Source organism: Rhinolophus sinicus, linkage group LG05 (assembly GCF_036562045.2).
Source record: "Rhinolophus sinicus isolate RSC01 linkage group LG05, ASM3656204v1, whole genome shotgun sequence".
NCBI classification, from domain to species: Eukaryota; Metazoa; Chordata; class Mammalia; order Chiroptera; family Rhinolophidae; genus Rhinolophus; species Rhinolophus sinicus.
The window spans coordinates 33,075,611-33,090,638 of record NC_133755.1 but is presented as its reverse complement, the minus strand read 5'-3'; the positions used below and the strand labels follow the sequence as shown (position 1 = coordinate 33,090,638).

General features: G+C 37.7%; 1 long non-coding RNA gene across 1 annotated transcript in view; it reads left to right on the top strand.

Annotated features, from left to right (window-relative positions):
- The window catches only part of LOC109456352 (uncharacterized), a 282,160-nt gene that overhangs the window by 212,156 nt on the left and 54,976 nt on the right, over positions 1-15,028 (top strand). The window lies entirely within an intron of this gene.

Here is a 15,028-nt window from a genome sequence, read left to right as displayed (position 1 = left end):
AAGAAGAAAAATACTAAACTTCTGATTTTCCCTTATTTCTCTCATCTTTTGTATTATATCACCTCCCTGGACTCACCTCAAAGCTATTCCACAATCCATTTCCCACCCTGCACCCTTTCCAGAGAGGACAGTTGTTATAAATATGCTCCATTTATTTAAGAAGGTAGAAAAAAACATGAACAAAATGAGGACGTTAGTGGAAAATATTAAAACACATAAATGAAACTTCTAGAGATGATAAACAAAACACACTGGAAAATATTACACCTTGTGGTTTTTTTCACTACCCAATTGGCAAACCCTTTCCCCATATTGTAAAGCAACTCCTGCAACATCATTTCCTTTAGGCAGCCTTCCCGGGTTGATTCAAAGAAAGAGCTCTACTCTTGACACTCCTATAGCTACTTCCTTTAGTACATATTTAACTTGGTTCCGCCTACCCTAAGGGGTAATCATTCTTGACCCGTGTTAACGTACACATTTTCCTGTTTCTTTGTGGCTTGACTTATGCTAAATCGGACTGTGAATGCTCTATGTGTATATCTATGTCAGCGAATCTGCCTTCGACTTTAAAGGTACTGTCTTCTCATAGTTTAATAAGACTGGCCTTACTATCAAAAAATAAAAATTAAAATCTGATGTCCCACCTTCTTTTATCAGACTTTATCCCTAAATCCTTAATAAAAAGTAAACACAGGACTTCTGCTTTGAGGAAGATAAATAGATATACTTTTCCCTACTCTTTTAAGTACAACTAAAAATTCTGGGCATTATTTATAAAAATATAAGAACTCTGAAGGGAGACTGGCTAGGGACCGCAGAACCCAAAGAATAATATGGTGGTGAGTTCCCTAATTTCTTTTTCCTCCTCTTTTGCCTCCTCATATAACTCAAACTGAATGCTAAAGAATATAGCTATTAATATATGAAAATGCCAACAAGTACTGACATACAAAGTCCCAACAAAAGCTTGCTCTCTCTAGCCAAGGAACAGAAAAATGAAAAATTTTAGACAATAACATGGTCCCACCCTAGGGCCCTCAAAGCACAACCCATAAAAGGAAAAGTTGATAAGTGGGACTTGATAAAAATTGAAAACTTTTGCTCTGTGAAAAAGACCCTGTTAAAAGGATGAAAAGCCAAGCTTTAGTCTTGAAGAAATTATTTGCAAAACACATATCTGACAAAGGACTAATATCTATAATATATAAAGAACTCTCAAAACACAACAGTAGAAGAAAAACAATCCATTTATAAAATGGGCAAAAGACATGAACAGAAATTTCACTGAATGGGACATATGGATGGCACATAATACATCAAAGGAGATATCATTATATACCTAAAAGAATGGCTTAAAAAATAGTGGTAGCATTAAATGCTGATGAGGTTATGGAGAAACTGAATCTCTCATACATTGCTTGTGAGAATGCAAAATGCTACAGCCACTTGGGAAAATAATTTAGCAATTTCTTTTTTTTTTTTTTTAAATCATACAATTACCATACAGCCAAGCAATTGAACTCTTGGGCATTTATCCCAGAGAAATGAAAATTTATGTTCAAATAAAAACTTGCATATGAATGCTTAGAGCAGCTTTATTTATGATAGTCAAAAATTGAAAGAACACAAATGGCCTTCAGTGGATAAATGGTTAAACAAAATATGGATGTGGTACTTTCATATCATGGAATACTACTCAGCAATAAGAGGGAATGAACTATTGATGTAAGCAACAACTTGGATCAATCTCCAGAGCAGTATACTGAGTGAAAAAAGCCAATCCCTAAAGGTTACATACTCTATGATTTTATTTATGTAACATTCCTGAAATGACAAAATTACAGAAATGGAGAACAGATTTGTGGTTGCCAGGAGTTAAGGAAGTATTGAGGAAGACGGTGGGAGAGCTATCCAAGGGCAACATGAGGAATATTTGTAGTGATAGAAATGTTCCATATCTTGAATATTAATTTATAGCATTGGTTATGACATTGCACTCTAGTTTTGCAAGATGTTATCACTGGGAGAAACTGGGTAGAGGGTACATGGCATTTCTGTTTTATTTCTTACAACTGTGTGTGAATCTTTAATCATCACAAAATAAAAAGCGTATGTTAAAAAATAGTAAATACACCAGATTCACATGTGGCTGTTTTTAACCTTTTAGACCTTAGGATAAAAAATATTTTGATAGAGGTTCCTTCAGAGAAAACAAGATGACCATGGGTGCCTTATGAAAAGAAGGTCGACATGCACTAGAGGTTTAAAGGGCCAGAATGAAACCAGATACAGAAGTTGAACTTCATCAACTTCTTAATTAAGTCCAGAGCTGGCCCTGGTAGCCTAATTTTTTTTTTTAGACACACACACACACACACACACACACACACACACTCACACACTCACACACACACTCACTGCTATATACAATATATCCTTCATGCTACTGCTACTCAAAATATTATTGATTTAAGTCACGAGACTGCACTCAGGAATGACTACTCTCAAGCCAAGGCAAGCTTTGTTTTCTGAAGTCACATCTGTTTAGTGGCAATTGTAGGCTTAAATGACAAGTGAAATAATATTTGACTTTGATTCCTCTCCAAGCCTCCCTGTCTCCTCCCTTACAGAGATCATTGGTGGTTTATGCTCACATCTGATCAATTCCCCATTTAAAACTGGGGTTTATCCGGTGTTTATGAGTTGCTGTCGTCCTTGTGCTGTGGCCGGTGCCACCAGCTCATCACCATTGCTCCAACACCAGCTCTTAGCTTCCCACTTCATCACTGCTGCCACCCCTGTGTTCCTTGGAGTTGAGGAGGCACTTTCTCAATTACTGCACTTTGTTAGGACCAAAAAGTTAAACTTCTTTCCATTTTTCTCTCCTCTTTGTTGAAAGACTTGGTACAAGTCGCCACAGGACCATTCTGGAAGACAAAACACCAGCCAGCACCAGAGCAAATCATTCTTAACACTCCCTCTATATGACAAAAGTATTTTCAGTAACAATCCCAAAATTAAACAAATTATTCTGATGGCCAGAATAGAAAAACAGAATTTTTATTCTATTTAAATGTGTGTGGGTTTTGACTGGCATACATGTCAATAAGAATATATAAATAGTACATATGAAAGGAAATCAGCAATAAATTAATACTTTTTAATTATAATGTAATTTTGGAGTCAAAGATTAAAAACCTTCTAGTTACATATTATAACATTTATGTTATAATAATGAATAATAATACAGTTTAAAACAAATCAGAAAAAATAAGAAATAAATTTCAATTTTAAAGATATTAATATTCAGTAAAAAATACATTGAATCCACTAAAATTTGCACTTACTAAACAAAAATATTGCATAGACCTCAAATTTTCTATTCTGCTTTACTCTTTTAAATTTCAATCACAATTAAAAAGCCTAAATGGTCACATACAAAGATGGAATTTTAGTAATTTAAGTTCTTTTTTTTTTTTTTATAATCACTGTGGTATGGGCATTTATTTCTAATCTACTGTTTAAATGTAGGAATATGTAATACCTCTTGGGGTTAGAAACAGAAAGCAAATTCAAATGATTCTGGATCATTACTAACTTACTCTTGAAACAAAAGCACGTGGCTAAGGCTAATATTAGGTTGGTATAAAAGTAATTGCGGTTTTTACAATTATTTTTAACCTTTCAAACCGCAATTACTTTTGCACCAACCTAATATATTGGAAGCCCACTGTATAACTTGGAATTCTCCACTGTTAACTTCTGTAGAATGCAGTATTTATTAAACGATAAGTAATAAAAGATTATATATATTATTAAAATTTAACAAACAACTAGTACTTAGACCAACAAAAGATTTTATTGGGGAAGAATATTTTATCATTGCCATTATTTAGAATTGCTGGCATGTGGTGATAATAAAAAAACATATCTACTTTAATTTTTTTTATAATTGTTTATATAAATTTAAGTTTTATAATTGTTTTTGGATTCTCTAGAGAAAATGCACCCCTATTGCCTGCACACAGAGTTGATCACTTCCACCACCCCACACTTATTTTGCCACTACGTAAAAAGTCTCTGGCCCTTATAATGTGTACCCTGATTGGTCTCTCCTACTGGTAGGTAATTGCTTCTTACATTTGTAGCAGGAAAAGAATTTAATCTATTAAAGGTAGAAAAGCAAATTTTCCTTTCCCCTCTGCCTTTTTGCTGTTACAAGAAGACTTCTAACATATTCTTGGCAAGTAATAGGGAAGCTTCCACAGGATGGAATAAGAGACTCTCCTCCAGAGAAGTGTTTGGGCAGTTTGGTGGGGGAGATGTGTCAGTAATATTTTAAAGAAATGTTTCTTGCCTCCATTCACCACTTTTGGATTTGGTCTCCTTTGTACTAAGAATGGTACTAGTTCTTTCAGGGAGGGTTTTTAGATGCTAAATTCTCTTAGCTGTTGTAAGGCTGAAAACACAGTCTCTCATGTGATGGTTTAGCTGGGTGGTTCTCAAGTACAGTCCCTATAATGGTAGAATATGAAATACATAGGACCTTGTTTAAAAGGTACCTTCTCAGTCCACTTAAGACCTACTGAATCAGAAACTCTGGGGGGTGGTATCAATGATCCGTGTTTCCATAAACCTTCCAGGTGATTTCGATGCACACTAATGTTGGAAAGCGACTGATTTTAACTGGTTAAAGACTCCTAGATAGATACTAAATTTTTTTCCTTCATGCTTTGAAAATATTATTTTCTGCTCTTTCAGTATCTGTTGTTACAGACAAAAAAGACTGCTGTCAGAATGTCTTTATATTATATTGAACTATATGAAATTTTTAATATGCAACCGTGTTTTATTGAGGTAAATTTACAAACAATAAAATTCACCAATTTTAGGCATATAGTAATTAAATAAGTTTTGGCAAATGTACAATAATGTAACCACCATCACAATCATGATATAAAATATTTCCAACATCCAAAAATGTTCTCTCCTGACCATTAACAGTCTATCCTCTCCTCCCACTCCTGGCAACCACTAATCTGCATTTTGTCACTATAGATTACATTGAATGTTCTAGAATTTCACATGCATGGGATCATACAGCATATGCTCATTTGTATCTTGCTTTTTACATTTAGCATAATGCTTTTGAGATTCATTTATGTTATTATATTTATCAGTAATGTCTTCTCTTTTATTTCTGACTAGTATTCCACTGTATGGATAAACTACAGTCTGTTTATCTGTTCATAAACTGGCGGACATTTGGGTTAATACATTTTGTCTTGCTCTCTAGCTATTTACAGAAGGAAAACAATTCCCAGGTGAATGCCTTGGGAAACTGGAGTGAACATTCTGGAAAACCAGCAAGGTTTGGGAAAGAGCTCTCTTCACTTTTACTTCATAACAGAACAAAGCATAATAGAGCACTGAGAACTAGGGCAGCTGGAGGGTTCACTCATGTCACAACAGCAGTTAATCCTTCATAGGCAGACGCAGAATTCCTACTCAATCATTTTTTATCTACAAGTGATCTACGTTTCACATGGCTTAACCTACTAGATAATCTATCTTTTCTATCTTGAAGTTTTATTTTCTTTTTCCTTGACTTTCTATATTTTCACTACACTGTGTCTAGATTTGGATTTGTTTTTATTTATTCTAGTTAATTCATTTGTACTATTTCTACCTGAGGACTCATGTCTTTGTTCAATGCTGGAATTTTTTTAGCCATATGTCTTCAAATATTTGCTCTCCTCCGTCCCAATCTATTTTCTTTTTCTGCAATTCCTACTAGACATATGGCATAACCTTTTATTTCAACCTCTATGTCTCCTAATTTCCCTTTCTGTTTTCCATCTTTTTTTCTATATTCTGCATTGTGTATTTCTTTATCTGTATTTTCTAATTCTATAATTTTCTCTACAGCTAGTCTAAATTACTATTTAATCCAGTTTTCTCAATAAATTTCCTCAATATTTTAACTTCTAGCATTTCTGTATGTTCCAGTTATTTATTGCTTCATAACAAATCATCTCAAAACTTAGCAGTTTAAAACTGTCTATTCTGCTTATGATTTTGTGGATTAGGAATTCAGAAAGGGCTCAGTTAGAGGTTCTGGCTTAGGGTTTCTTATGTAGTTGCAGTCAGACAGTGGTTACAGCTGAAACAGCAGAAGGCAGGAGAAGTTGTGGATAGCCCAATACCTCTCTTTATGTAATGATTTTGGAAAATACAATCTACAATGCTACATGGTTCTCTTTCAAACCCTCCTTTTAAAAAAATTATGTCCTGTTCTTACCTTACGAGTTCTATTCTCTCGCTCTCTCTCTTTCTCTCACTCACCCTCCCTTTCCAATGGCTGCCTTTGCTGGTGGTTCAGTAGGATTCACTGATCGCACACAGATATTTAGCTTACAATCTTTGCATGGGGCTTCTATGTGATGAGGTTATTGTGAGTATTTGAACCTACATAGACTTCACAGGATAAGGATCTTTATTTCTCTTAGCTGACTCTTTTCACATTCATGGCCCAACCTGCTCTGTAGGGAGACTAACTGCAGCCTACCCCCATGTGCAGGAGATCTCAAGATTTGACTGCCATACTTTCCAGTTGTTAAAATCCATACCCTAAGGTTCTGGGATTGCTCATTAGACATAAGTAACATTCACCTCTCTTAATTTCTAACACCTGAAAACTTCTATTTCTTACAAGCTCAGCGATATATTTTTAAAAATACATTTTTAGAATCTAGCAATTTTATGTGTTAGGTGGAAAGAGGATTTCCCATATTTTCTTGGTGTTCATCTTGACCAAAAGTCAACTGTGTTTCTAAATATAGTGCTTTGGATTGCTGAATGCTTGCATTTAATGGACAAAGAAGCTCTTCTTTTTGGATCATCTAACCTCATTTTAGGAGAAAATAAGAGAATAAGACTTTTGTGTGGAGAATAAGACAGGGTGTGAGTGTGTATTTGGGGAAACATGTAAGGAAATGGATAAGTTCAGAGCCTGCTAGATTCAAGTCACAGATGGCAAGGATCCATTCTTGAAGTTATTCCAGTGTGAGTCTGCTGCCTGAGGCTACCCAGTGAGAGTCCAGAGGACTCTAGTCACAGCCACTATTCAGGGACCTTTGTATCTCCAGCAGCTGACCATCCAGTCTTCAGATGGGTAGGAACTATAACCTGTGTATTCTCAGAACCCTTGACCACCACTTTCTAACTGAGAAATGAGGGGAGGCCACACCCTGGCCAGCCATGATTCTATCCAGGCCACAGTGTTTGCCAACCCCAGGGTGGCCTCGGGAACCTGGAGCGATCATTCTGGAAAACCAGCAAAGTTTGGGAAAGAACTATCTTACTTTTACTTCATTATGGAACAAAGCATAATAGAGCACTGAGAACTAGGGCAGCTGGAAGGTTCACTCATGTCACAAGTACAAAGATTTTAGGCACAGGTATGATCGGAGAAATGAGAGTCCTAAATAAACCTAATCTAATCCTGCAGAGCCAGTTCCCTGGGGGAAAATGGGATTTTATTAAGTTAGTCTTTTAGTCTTTAGTGCATTTTCTCATATCTCCCCTTCCTCCTGACGCTTACTTAAAGGGAATATTTTCAGACTTCTGTGTATGAAAGTATCCTTTCAAGTAGAGACTCTGTGGGTCCATATTGATACACCTGCTCTTATATAAGCAAGATAATGGTAATGATGACTCCAACCACTATTCATTCCTGAAGATTCAGTCAACTTCCCAACCTTACGTGAAGACTTCTCTGTCAGCTCCAGCACTTCCTGACCTCTAACTTCCAATATGCTGTCTATTCCACTCACTGGTCACCTCACACATGCCTCCGGATTTTTCCTGTCATTGTCTCAAGTTGTTATTTATCTCTAATATTCTTTGTAAACTTTGAATACGTTGAGGTTTGGTCTCTCTAACCAAATTATAGGATTTTTAAGTCTAGGAATGTACATCGCACATCTTTATTTTAATAATTTATACCATTTGCCATAGGCTGAGAATGACACAAGGGCTCCATAAATATTAATAAATGATAGTTTATTTGTTCACTGTTCTTGTTGGAAGTTTACATTATATACCATATATTCAGAAATTGAAATGTGCCAGAATACAGAAAATCCTTGAAGCGGTGGTTCTCACCATGCTTAATTTCCCACCTGCAATATAGAGATGACAATATTCAAGTATCTGTTATACTGACAGATGAAAAAGTTGTTATTGTTTTTAAAATCATGTGACATAAATGTCTTCAAATATAAGATTACTGTAATGTCACAGGTGTGCCTCACTTTACACAAATGACATAGTTCTGAAAAATTGGAAGAAAATGAGTTTTCACTGATTTATTGTTTGATTTCAGCATTTAAAGCTTGATATGAATTTGTCAGTTGTAAAATTAAGCTTGCAGTAGGGACTTGAGAAAAAAACTGGTCAGGTTAACTTGACTTGAAATAAAGCCACTGTCCTAATTTGTATTATTTTTAAATCCAGACTTTTCCCCTGAATTCTCACCTGACATCATGGAGAAAATCCATCAGTGATCCATCAGTCAAATCCCTCTTTTTCTAATATGCACCCTCCCCACTCTTGCTTATTCTCTGCTGAACCTACCTGGTGAAATTCCAAATGGGGTAAGCCAACTTCCTGCCTTCAGGGCTCCTGAACCGTGAATATCAAGCTCCTCTGAGGATAATCAGTCATACAGCCCTGTAGATTTCACTGTACCTATCTCTTCAAACTCCTAGTGCTACCTCCCCCTGAGAACTCATAGTAAATGACTTTGCCTCCCACTTAGCTAGGAGAACATAAATAAATGATTTTACACACACACACACACACACACACACACACACACACACACAGTGTATGCCAAAAAAATCTATACACATTTTAAGAAAGAAAAAAACTGTATTCAAATTGTAATATACAATATATACTGATAACAAAAGATAAATACAAGTCACATTTTATTTCAGCAATTACAAGAGGTGCTCAAAGTGGTTACCATCAGTGTCCAGACACTTCTGGTTACGGCAAACTACTGCTTGAGCAACGTTGACCAAAGTGTCCACTTGTATACAGTTTTTTGGCACCCCTGATATATGTGTGTATGTGTGTGTGTGTGTGTGTGTGTGTGTGTATGTGTGTGTATATGTATATATACCAAATATATATACATACATATATGCACTAAAAATGTGTGTGTGTGTGTGTGTGTGTGTGTGTGTGTGTGTGTGTGTATCATAAGAAGATAGGAACAACCTCAAAATTGCTTTCACACCACATAATCTCCTTGGGAAGGTTCATATATTCATTGGCTTCCTCTTACTGTTGTTTGCTGATGACAAGCTACTGTATGTCTCCAACCATATCACTCTCCTGTTCTCCAGATCTGAATATCTAAATGTCTCCTAGACATAATTTGGACACACAAATTCAGTATGATGTTAATGAACCTCCCTGTCTGCCTCTGCTATCATCTCCCCCTGAAAAACTATGTTATTTCTTCCTGGTGAAGAGCACTTTCATCTACCCTGTTGCCCAACCAAGTTGCCCTTAACCTTCCTCTCCTGAAACTTTCTCGTGCAATTAAACAACTACCAGGACCAATCAATTCTACCACCTAAATAACCCTCTCCCCTTTACTGTCACTTCCCAAGTTCAAACCTACGTGATTGCAACATGTCTCTTTGCTGGTCTCCCTGAGGCCAGTCTTTAATCCGTTCTTTAGACTTCATGCTACAAGTTGGATCAGATATGCTTACTTGGCTCTCATTATCTTTGGGCTTAACTACAACTCCGTGTGTTTCATTCTGGCATCCAAGCTAAAGGAACAATGGCCACCCATTTTAGCCAAAGAGATCATTCTGAAATTCAAAGATTATCAAGCTCTCCCTTGTTTAAAATTCATCAGTGACTCCCTAACACTCTTAAAAGACCTTCCAAACTTTTTATGATGTATTTATTAGTCAGCTACTTGCCACAATGATACTGTGTAACAAACTACCCCCCAAATCAGAGGCTTACAATAACAATCCCTTTTCCTCATGTTCACAAGTCTATAGGTTGGCTACAACTAAGCTGAGTTAGGCTGGAATTCAAGCTCCTGAGCTCCACGATGCAAGCTACAGGAGATAGATTAGGTTCAGATCTGTACACAGCGTAAAGTATCTTCAAAGTGAAGGCCCCACCTTGTCATCCAAGATCCCAGCACAGAACCTAGTTTATAGTAGATGCTCACTAAATGTTTGTTGAATGACTGAATGAAGCCAAATAGGGCTTGCTTTGGGGAAACCAAGAAGTTAATTTCTGTGTCTGCAGTCTCCCTGCTCTGCATGCTATTTTCTCCTTTATAATGTGTTTTGTTTAGGAATCTGGTTCCCTTGTGATCATTTCCCCCAGCTCACTACTAAAACCCACCCTTACAAAGGCCATGTATCCAGTAAACCACACATTAATAAAAATAGTCTGTTAACCCTTCCAGATTTATTTGGCATCTGAGCTCTCACTGAGGAATCTGTAGCAGGACTTTGACTCCTGCTAAAGGAATTTAAATCACCTAGTAAAAGATAAAGAAAAGTTTAACACTAAACAGTGGCAAGTTGTATTGTCCTCCAGGTAAGGTTCATTTGAATACCAGATTCAACTCCCATTAGTTTATCAGATAGATGTCAGCTCAACCCCCTCACAACTGTGTTACAAAAAGTTTCACTCAATTAGATGCTTTATTTTAAGCCCTCCAGGATAGAAGCTTTCTTTAAATGTACTATGGATAAAGACAGCTGCCACAGACAATGATCTTCCCATAACACACCAACATTCATGCCAGCCTCCCCCACGATTAATCCTTCAGCCATGGTGTACGCATGGCTTCTTCCAATCAGGTCCCAGAATGCCCCTAGAAATAGGTCATGTGAAATAAACATCAACTTCACTTCAAAAAGATTCTATGCCTATGTGGTCATAGACCAAAAAAAGAGTCCTTTGGGGAAACAGGACATGTAAACAGCAGAGCCCAGGCATCCCTTGCATCCTGTTCCTTCTTTCTCAGTGGCAACGTCATATTCGACCTCTCTAAAATCAACAGCGCTCTGCTCTCTAAATTGAGTTTCGGCAGTGTCTCTCTCTCTCTCCTTTCCTCATTTCCATTAACTTATCCCCTCAACACAATACGTACTTATTTGCAAGAACATTACTTAAATCAAAAGGAACAGGCTTGCTCCATCTCCCTGATAAGTTATAAAATAGCAAACATAACTAGAATGCATCTCTAAGCCAGATTACTAGGTGTCAGAGTTGAGGGGGGCAGTGTGGGGATGCAAAGGAAACGAATATTTATTGAGCCATTTCCACGCAGCACTGTTCTATTGTTTCATATATAGGCTGTAGTTTAACCCTCATTACACTTATCTGAGGTATCTGTTTTTATCTTCCTTGTAAATAGGAAAGCCAAAATTCAGAGAGGTTAATAAACTGGCCCTTGGGTCCCATACATAGTAATCAGCAGAGATAGAATTAGAACCCAAATCTGACTAGTCTCCAAAATCCATGTCCCCAGCACCTGCTACGCGTCTCCATGGTTGAGTCCTCTTAATGAAAGAATGAAAAACATATTTCCAGAATTGTGTGATAAGCAAGGAACTATTTTAATGAGCCAATCAACAGTCCTCCAATTCACAAGTAGGTGCTTAAAGACTCCTAAGTGCTGAGCTGCAGGCTAGGCACAACCAAAGAATCACAGAAGTCGATGATGGGCTCTGTGACCTTCAGTAGCTTCCAGTCCAAGAGAGGAGAAAAGCATCTTGCATCCAGGGAATGAACAAGTGCTCAAACTGTGTAGTACAGTTCAGATAGGACAGGTTAGTGTGGGCTTAATAAGCAATGGATTAGTCAGGGTTCTAGTTGCAAGACACTAGATTTAAGCAAAAGGAATTTATTTAACAGGTAGTGGGCAAAACCACAATGAGCTATCACTTCACACTCACTGGAATGGCTATAATCAAAAAGACAGACAATAACAAAGATTATTTGGCAAAGATGTGGAGAAATTGGATCCCTCACACATTGCAAAACAGTGCAGTCACTGTAGAAAACAGCTTAGCAGTTCTTCAAAAGGTTAATCATAGTTTCCATACCAGTAATTCCACTGCGAGGTATATACCCAAGAGCAATGAAGATATAACATCTACACAAAAAATTTTCACATGAATATTCATAGATCATAATAGCCAGAATGCAGAAACAACCCAAGTATCCATCAACAGATGAGGACATAAACAAAATGTGGGATAGCCATACGATGAAAAATTATTCAACAATAAAAAGGAATGAATTATCAGTACATGCTCCGACATGGATGAGCTTTGAAAATATACTAAAGTCAAAGAAGCCAATCACACGCGCGCACACACACACACACACACACACACACACACAGAAATGTACTGTATGATTCCATTGATATGAAATGCCCAGAATAGGCAAATCTATAAGATATAAAATAGATTAGTGGTTGCCTAAACCTGGGAGTAGGAGGAGGAATGGAAAGTGACTGCTAAACGGTACAAGGTTTCTTTTTCAAGGTCAAAAGTGTTCTAAAAGTAGATTGTGGTGATCATTGCACGATCTTGTGACTTTACTTTAAAACACTCAATTGTACACTTTAACCTCGTGAATTGTATGGTATGTGAATTAAATCTCAATAAAACTGTTTTTTAACAATATAGAGGATAGCGTATAGAATCTCTGAGAGGCTGCAGAAATAGGCATAGAGGTTGCATGGGCAGAAACAGTGCTCCAAATTATTCAGGCAACTGTAAAGGCAAATCTATCACAAACATTGCTGCTGGGTACAGACTGTGTTGCTTACCCAGAGGACACGACTAACAGAACTCGGCTACAGGGACCACAGCCATACTGCCTTTGGGAACCAGATTATCTTCCATAGCTGCAGCCCCCACTAGCCACCAGAATAGATTCTGCAGAGTCCCTGCTTCTTCTCACAGCTAGTTTGGAGTGGAGGCGTTTCACTGGGAGAGCCCAGGTCACGTGCCCACACCCTAGCTTCAATAGAGTCTGGGAAAGTGAGTATCCGGCGTTGTCAGGGTTGTAGGGGAAAGTGGACTGTGCTTTATCAGGATGATGGTCCAAACATAGAAAGAAGGTGGCCACAAAGAATGACTGATGCTGCTACAGAAGGTTTTCTTACTGGAAATAGATTTAGCTGCTCTTTGAGGGATGGACAGGATTTTGACCCAGAAAAATGAAAAAAACATTGCAGCTGGGGAAATTGCATTAGGTAGGTGGAAATAAAAACCTGGGTTTTTCAGAAATTCACAAGTCTCCAACTTGATGGAAAGATAAAACATGAACGCATCTAACACATGATACAGGAGGGAGAGTGGCATCAAAGCTCTGGGCTGTACAGTTGTAGGGACTTTAAGAAAGGTCACCCAAGGTGGGTTATTAGAGGGAACCCTCAAAATCCAAATGGCTTGTCAGAATTTCTTTGTAATCTGGCCACCAGGGGCTTCAGTGACAACTTGAAAATTAGAACCAACCAGTCCCCCAAGTATCAGGGAGAAGCACCCAGGTGGTTTCTTCACTTCCTTTGTTTTGTCCTCCTGCACGCCTGGGCACGAAACAGAACAATGGAAACCTGGCTGCTTTTGAGGTGTATTCAAATGGGGGCTTTGGTGGCAGTTTGGGGGTGAGACATGTTATTTCTGATTTAGGCTACTGAGACTTTTTTGCCAAATGATTTCTTTTTCTCCCTGTGTCTTCGAGGCACACAGAATAGATTGATCCCTTTCTCAGACCATCCCACATCATTTCTTTCTATTCTCAAGTTTTCTTTGGAACTCTAAATCTTTGTTCCGTCTGGGTAGCTGGGATGATGTAGAGCAGTCTGGAAGAAGGTCTGGCCCTATCACCATAGTTCATTTCATTTTTATGCTCCCTTTCTATCTGGCTTTTCTTAATAGCTTTGAGATGAATTTCCTTTCAGCCTTGCTCTGGCCTTGTGAAAGCAAAGAGTTGAGTTATTAGGCACAATAGGAGCATTTATTTATCTGGCTTTCATCAAGATAAATAACAAATTTATATAAAAATCTTAGCACATCAAAAACATCCCAATATATAAAAAATAAGTGTGGCTTACTTAATGGTTTTGCAAAACTTTGTCATAAAATATCAACATGGTAAATTAATTTGCAAAATGATATTTTAACTTGAAGTCACTTATAGCACTATGGGGCAGATAGAAAAGGTGGATTTCAAGAAAGTCTCACCATGGAGCTTTAAAAAAAAAAATCACATCAGCAACATCGTACATAAAAAGCAGGGATGATGGATTCACCATCAATAAATTTAATAGCAGCTGGAGTGCCATTTGCTAGAAATTCACTTTGAGTCTGAATTATTTTAAATAAGGCATCACGCATAGTGGGAAGAAAAAAATAATTCCCAGCTCAGTTTCCATTAATTTCCCAGCCAGTAACTTTGAAATAATGTAGAATTTACAGGTCAGCGGCAAAAACTCACTCAACCAGGGAGAAAATGGACCATTTCTCTTTGGTGTCCAACTGAAGACCCTACTTAGGAGCTATTTCCTGATTCTTATAGTCTTTTAACTGTATCATTTCCTGATTTTTAACTGGGCAGAAGCACCTCCCCACGATATAGGGAAATGTGAGTAGATTCAGTTTTCACTGCATTACAAGGGCATTATTATCCAGGCCCCCAAGTAGCAATCTGCCCACATTACTACTAAGGACTATGTGACACCAACAGAGAGGAAGACACAAGATACAAACGCTGGCTTTTGTTATTGGCAAGTTAGAAAGGCTGAGAAGGGGGAAGAGAGAAATGGGCACGTCGAGGTTTTCAAGCCCGAGGTTTTGCAGCCTGCTAGAGGAGGTTGCCTGTCTCTTATGCCTGCCTCCCTAGAACAGGGTCTGTCACTGGGCTTGGGCATTCAGGGCAGCCATTTGGCTGGCTC